Raw genomic sequence first — 6,000 nt, 5'->3', positions numbered from 1 at the left:
ATCCAAAAAATATACACGTATGAGATTTAGGTTCAAGCTTTGTAGACATCTAATGTTTTATATAAGCTTTACAACCCTAAATTTTCATAAAAGACATACTAGGACGCTTCACAGTCCATATCTCGTATGGTGTCTTTTGAACCGATTTAGATGGAACATGATTTAGTATGAAAGCGATTGTTTCATGTGCATGTCCCCAAAAATAAGTTAGAAGATCACTATTACTCATCATCGATTGAACCATGTCTAATAGTGTTCGGTTCCTTCTTTCAGAAACTCCATTCCACTGTGGTGTACCAGTTGATGTAAGCTGTGAGACAATCCCAAATTCTTTCAGGAGTTCATCAAACTTTATGCTTAAGTATTCTCTACCTCGATTCAATCGAAGTGTTCATCAAACTTTATGCTTAAGTATTCTCTACCTCGATCTGATCGAAGTGCCTTACTTCTCTTGCCTAGTTGATTATGTACTTCATTTTTAAATTCCTTAAACTATTAAAGGGCTTTAGATTTATGGCGCATATGATAAATATACCCATACTGACTAAAGTCATCGGTTAAAGTAATGAAGTAATGGAATCCACCTCTGGCTTGTGTATTCATTGGTTCACATACATCACTATGTATTAACCCCAATAAATCACTTGCTCACTCACATTTACTATTAAAAGGAGCTTTTGTCATTTTCCCCAACAAGCAAGATTCACATACATCATATTGCTCGCTCACATTTACTATTAAAAGGAGCTTTAGTAACTAGGCACAAACAAGAGATATAAATAATATTCTTAGTCAAACTAGGCACAAAATAACAATCCTCTAAATTTAAATCAAGTCCACTAGGCAAAGATAATACATATGTCCCTATAGCTAATGCAACAACTCTTGCTCCTTTTCCTACTCGTAGGTCTACACCTCCTTTAGCCATATTCTTTCTCTTTTACAGTCCCTATATAGAAGTACAAATATGAGTACCACAACTGGTATCTAATACCCAGGAAGTATATGTTGACAAATTAACATCAATAACATAAATACCTAAAACAAACGTTCCGTTTGTTTTTTTCCTTCTTGACCTCTTCAAGGTAAACAGGGCAGTTTCTCTTTCAGTGTTCGGTCTTATCACAATGGAAATATTTTCCTTCCTTGCTAACTCCCCCTTTGGGGTTCAATGTATCTTTTCCTTTCGGCTTGACCTTATCATTTCCCTGAGATTTTGCTGTTACTTTTTTCTTTCAATTTCCTTTGTCCTTGTGGACCATCAGAATAGGCTTAGGTCCAACCTTTTTCATGTTACTTTCAGCAGTTCGTAAAATGCCAAGTAATTGTGGAAAAGTCTTATTAATTTTATTCATGTTGAAATTAAGGACAAATTAGCTAAAGCTATCTGGAAATGATTGTAGGATAACATTGGTAGCCAATTCATCTTTGAGAGGAAATCCCAACTTTTCCAACGTTTGGATGTAGCCCATCATCTTGATGACATGAACTCCTATTGGAGATCCCTCTTCCATTTTGCATTGAAATAGAGCTTTAGAGGTCCTCATACCTCTCTTGACGTTCTTGCCCTTCATATATTTCTGTTGAAAATATTTTGATATTTTGATGTTTTGATATAACAAATTAAGTGTAATTGAATTTTAAGATTTTATAATAAATTTTTAATAGTATATTCCATTAAATTATTCAAATATCAAAATATTACTCCAAGTTTTTCAAATATCAATTTCAATCCTTAATAAAGTGTAAAAGTGTTTTAAACTTAAAATATTTTTGATACAATTTTCAAAAAGTATTTCGAACCAAAATCGAGCAAAAAATCAATTTTATAAAGGTATGTACCGATGCACTATTTGATGTATCGATGCACACCCTATTTCGAATGCATTTTGTGTACCGATGCACAACCATGCATTAATGCACTATTGAATTTATTGAAACATCGAATTCACTTTATGTACCGATGCACAGACCATGCATCGATGCACTCATGGCACTTTTGAAACATCAAATTTAATTAGTGTACCGATGCACTAAGTTTTATAACAATTAAAATATTTGAATTTTACACATAGTGTATCAATGCACCCTGAGAGTGTACCGATGCACCCCACGCTCCCACCAGATTTTTAAATGATAACTATACAATAATGACTCTATTGACTTCACCAATGATCCCCAATGCTCAGAAGTGATCCAAGGTGTATTTAAACAAGCTTAGGAGCCTTTGATCAACAACAAGAAACAAGAATTGAGAGAGAATCAAAGAGAAAGCATCAAACCTCAAGTTTGAGCATTTCAAGCCAAATTTTCATTCAATTTTCATTTTGCTTTAAAGAACACTTATTGTGCTCAATTGTATTCATTTTTGAGTGTTATTTCTTTGTTCTAGAATTGTGCAAACATCTTTCTTTGTGAGGTTTTTCTGTAAGTTTGTAAATTTGTGTATTTCTCTTTGGGAAAGAGTGTTCTCAAGAATTTGGGGTATAATTCTTGAGGGAGTTGTAATGTTACTCTTTGTCCTCAAAAGAAAGAACAAATTAGTGAATTTGTTGGAATATCCTTAGTGTGGATAGCTAAGGTAGTGGACGTAGACTTTGGTTGAGAAATTCGAACCACTCTAAATCGCTGTGCAAATATTTTTTTATTTTCTGCAAAAGCTTCCACCAAGATTTTAATTGCCAATTCACCCCCTTTTGGTTATTTCGTCGATCGATTAACTCAACAATTGGTATCAGAGCCTCATTCATTTGAAGGTTTAATCGCTTCTTGAGTCGATTCAGGAAGAGTTATATCGATATTCAAGTCATCAATGGCCTCCACTTCAAACTTCGACCTTGGTCTTGATTCAATGCCCATCAATAAACCTCATTTCTTCAATGAAGCTAATTATATTTATTGGAATAATAGAATGAGATACTTCATTCAAGCAAGTGACATTGGAGCATGGAATATCATAGAATACAGATACTTTATTCCTTCCACTCATTCAAGATTGTGGAGTGAAGCAGAGACAAGAATGTTTCAGCTCAACTCAAAGGCTATCCATATTATTTTTTGTGCTCTTGGACCAGATGAATACGAAAGAGTTTCATCTTGTACAACCACCAAGGAGATATGGAATAAACTACAAGTCACTCATGAAGGAACAAACGAGGTAAAAGAATCTAAAATTAGTCTATTAACTCATAGCTATGAAAATTTCAGGATGAAACTGGATGAAGATATCAAAGCTATGACGGATAGATTTTCCATGATTGTCAATGGTCTCAAATCATATGGAGAGATAATTCTAAACGAGAAGCTTGTGAGGAAGTTAGTTTACTCTCTTCCAAAATCTTAGCAATCAAAGAAGACGTCGATCATTGAGGCTAAAAACTTAAAATCCTGGACCCTCGATGAGCTAATTGGTTCTCTCCTCACGTATGAAATTATGATTCAAGATGAGGTAGACCTCGAAAAGATAGACGAGACAAAGAAAGAGATGGAGAAGAAGAAGAACGTTGGAGTTGCTCTCAAATCCACAAAGGATGAGAGTGATTCGGATGAAGATGATGAAAAGGAAATGACATTATTTGCCAAACGGTTCAGAAAACTGATGAAGCCCAACCAAGAAAGAAAATTCAAACGAAATGAAGGCTTCAAAACTGAATCAAATGAGAAAGGCCCGATTATTTTCTACGAATGCAAACATCCAGGTCATGTCAAATACGATTGCCCACAATTGAAGAAGGAGGGTCAATCAAAGAAAAAGCACAAGTGTCACGTGGCTACATGGAGCGATGATGAACAATCTAATGAAGAGGAACAAGAAGTAGCAAACTTGTTCTTGATGGCCATCGGGGAAAGCTCCCAGGTAACCTCTAGCTCATTTAATTTCGAAGATTATTCTTTTAATGAGTTGTTAGAGGAATATACTGGTTTGGCTTCGGATTATGAGAATTTATTTTTAAAATACAAACATGATATTTCAAAATTGAAAAATGAAAATAATCTCATTCCAAGACCAACAATGACCTTGAAAGTAAAATTAAAGATTTACAAATCAAACTAGATGAGTTTGAAAAGAAAAATTATGATTTGCATAATTTACTTTCGAAGGTCAACGATGATCATCAAAAAGAAATTGATGATCTTAAAACTTCTTTTGATAAAGTTGGTACAAAGCGTTTTGAAAATGGAGAAAGTTCAAAATCCAACTTTGTTAGAAAAAATTTTAAAAACTAAAATCATAGAGGTCCCCAAAGAACCTCTAATGGTAACATCATTAGAAGTATATGGGTTCCTAAAGAACTCATTACTACTAAAAATAAGGATATCCTACACAAATGGATACCCAAGGGGACTAGAATTTTTGAGACTAATGAATATGGACCAAGAAGAATTTGGGTACCAAAAATCAAGAATTAATCTATGTTTGTAGGAAAAGGAGCATTGCTACAAGGCACAGGAAACAAATTCAAACTCATGGTACCTTGATAGTGGTTGCTCAAGACACATGACCAGAGACAAGAGCCGTTTCATAGAGCTAAACAACAAAAATGGAGGAGAGGTGACTTTTGGCGAAAATTCAAAAGCTTGACAAAGATGAAAGAGCTAAATGTGTGGATGTTAAATTATATAGGTCAATGATTGGTTCTTTACTTTATCAAACCGCAAGTAGACCGTACATTATTTTTAGTGTTTGCATAAGTGCTAGATTTCAATCATGCCCTAAGGAATCACATTTACTAGCTGTTAAGAGAATCTTTAGATACCTTAAGCACACTCCTAGTTTAGGACTTTGGTATCTTAGAGCCTCTAGCTTTAGCTTGCATGCCTTCTCTGATGCGGATTATGGAGGATGCAAAATATATAGGAAAAGCACCTCTGGTACCTGTGAATTCCTAGGAAATATGCTGATTTCATGGTTTTCAAAGAAACAAAATTATGTTGCATTATCTACCACTAAAGCGGAATACATTTCAGCTGGTAGCTGTTGTGCACAAATTTTATGGATGAAAAAATAACTTTTAGATTATAAAATTGAAGTAGGTACCATACATATCAAGTGTGACAATACTAGTGCTATTTGTCTCACTAAAAATCCCATCCAACACTTTAGAACTAAGACATTGAAATTAGACATCATTTCATTAGAGATTATGTCACAAAAGGAGATATAGTTCTAGAATATGTTGATACTTTGCATCAATTAGCGGATATTTTTACAAAACCTCGAGATAAAGAAAGATTTTGGACATTTAGGAGAGAATTAGGTTTAACCAACCTACCTTGACTTAGTGTTTAAAATAATTTTTAGCACTTTTAATTAAAATTGAAAAATGCTAATAAAAATAACACTTTTGATTGCATTCTTTGCTATTAGTTAGGGGGAGTTTATGACTCTTAGTGAAAATTAATTATATGTTCAAATAATGTTTAAGGATAGATTTGATTGATTGAACATTGTTAATTTTTGATATATGAATTGTCAATATCACTAGAGCAAATTAATTTAGCATTTTAACTGTCTAAAACAGATTTTGACATTTTTGTGCAAAATGCATTGATACACTAGAAAGTGTACTGATGTATCCCTTGAATGTGCATCGATACACTATGATGTGCACCGATGCATTCTTTGAATGTTCATCGATATACTATGTAGTGCATTGATACACTCGTCGGGTTTTAGGCTTATATCCCTAATTTCTTCATTCTTTCAAAACCCTTAAAACAAAACACACTCACGCCGTACGCCTCCTCTCAACTCCAAATCTCCATCTTTGATCATTTTCATCGTTTTAAGTCAGAATCTACTCATTTTCAACTCCTAAACATGCTACATTCATTCAATCCGTGCAAACATCATATTCTCACAAAATCCAAAATTTTCAAGGTAATATTCCAAAAATCCATGTTTTATTGATTTTTGAACTTATGACTAGTTTTGATTAGTTCTAGGTTGAAATATATATTGGGCATTGATTATATGTGTTTATAAACTAGATTCTACAA

The sequence above is a fragment of the Hibiscus syriacus genome, unplaced genomic scaffold (genome assembly GCF_006381635.1).
Source record: "Hibiscus syriacus cultivar Baekdansim isolate YM2019G1 unplaced genomic scaffold, ASM638163v2 tig00112738_pilon, whole genome shotgun sequence".
Lineage (NCBI taxonomy): Eukaryota > Viridiplantae > Streptophyta > Magnoliopsida > Malvales > Malvaceae > Hibiscus > Hibiscus syriacus.
The sequence above is the reverse complement of the archived record's forward strand: the minus strand, read 5'-3'. Positions refer to the sequence as shown.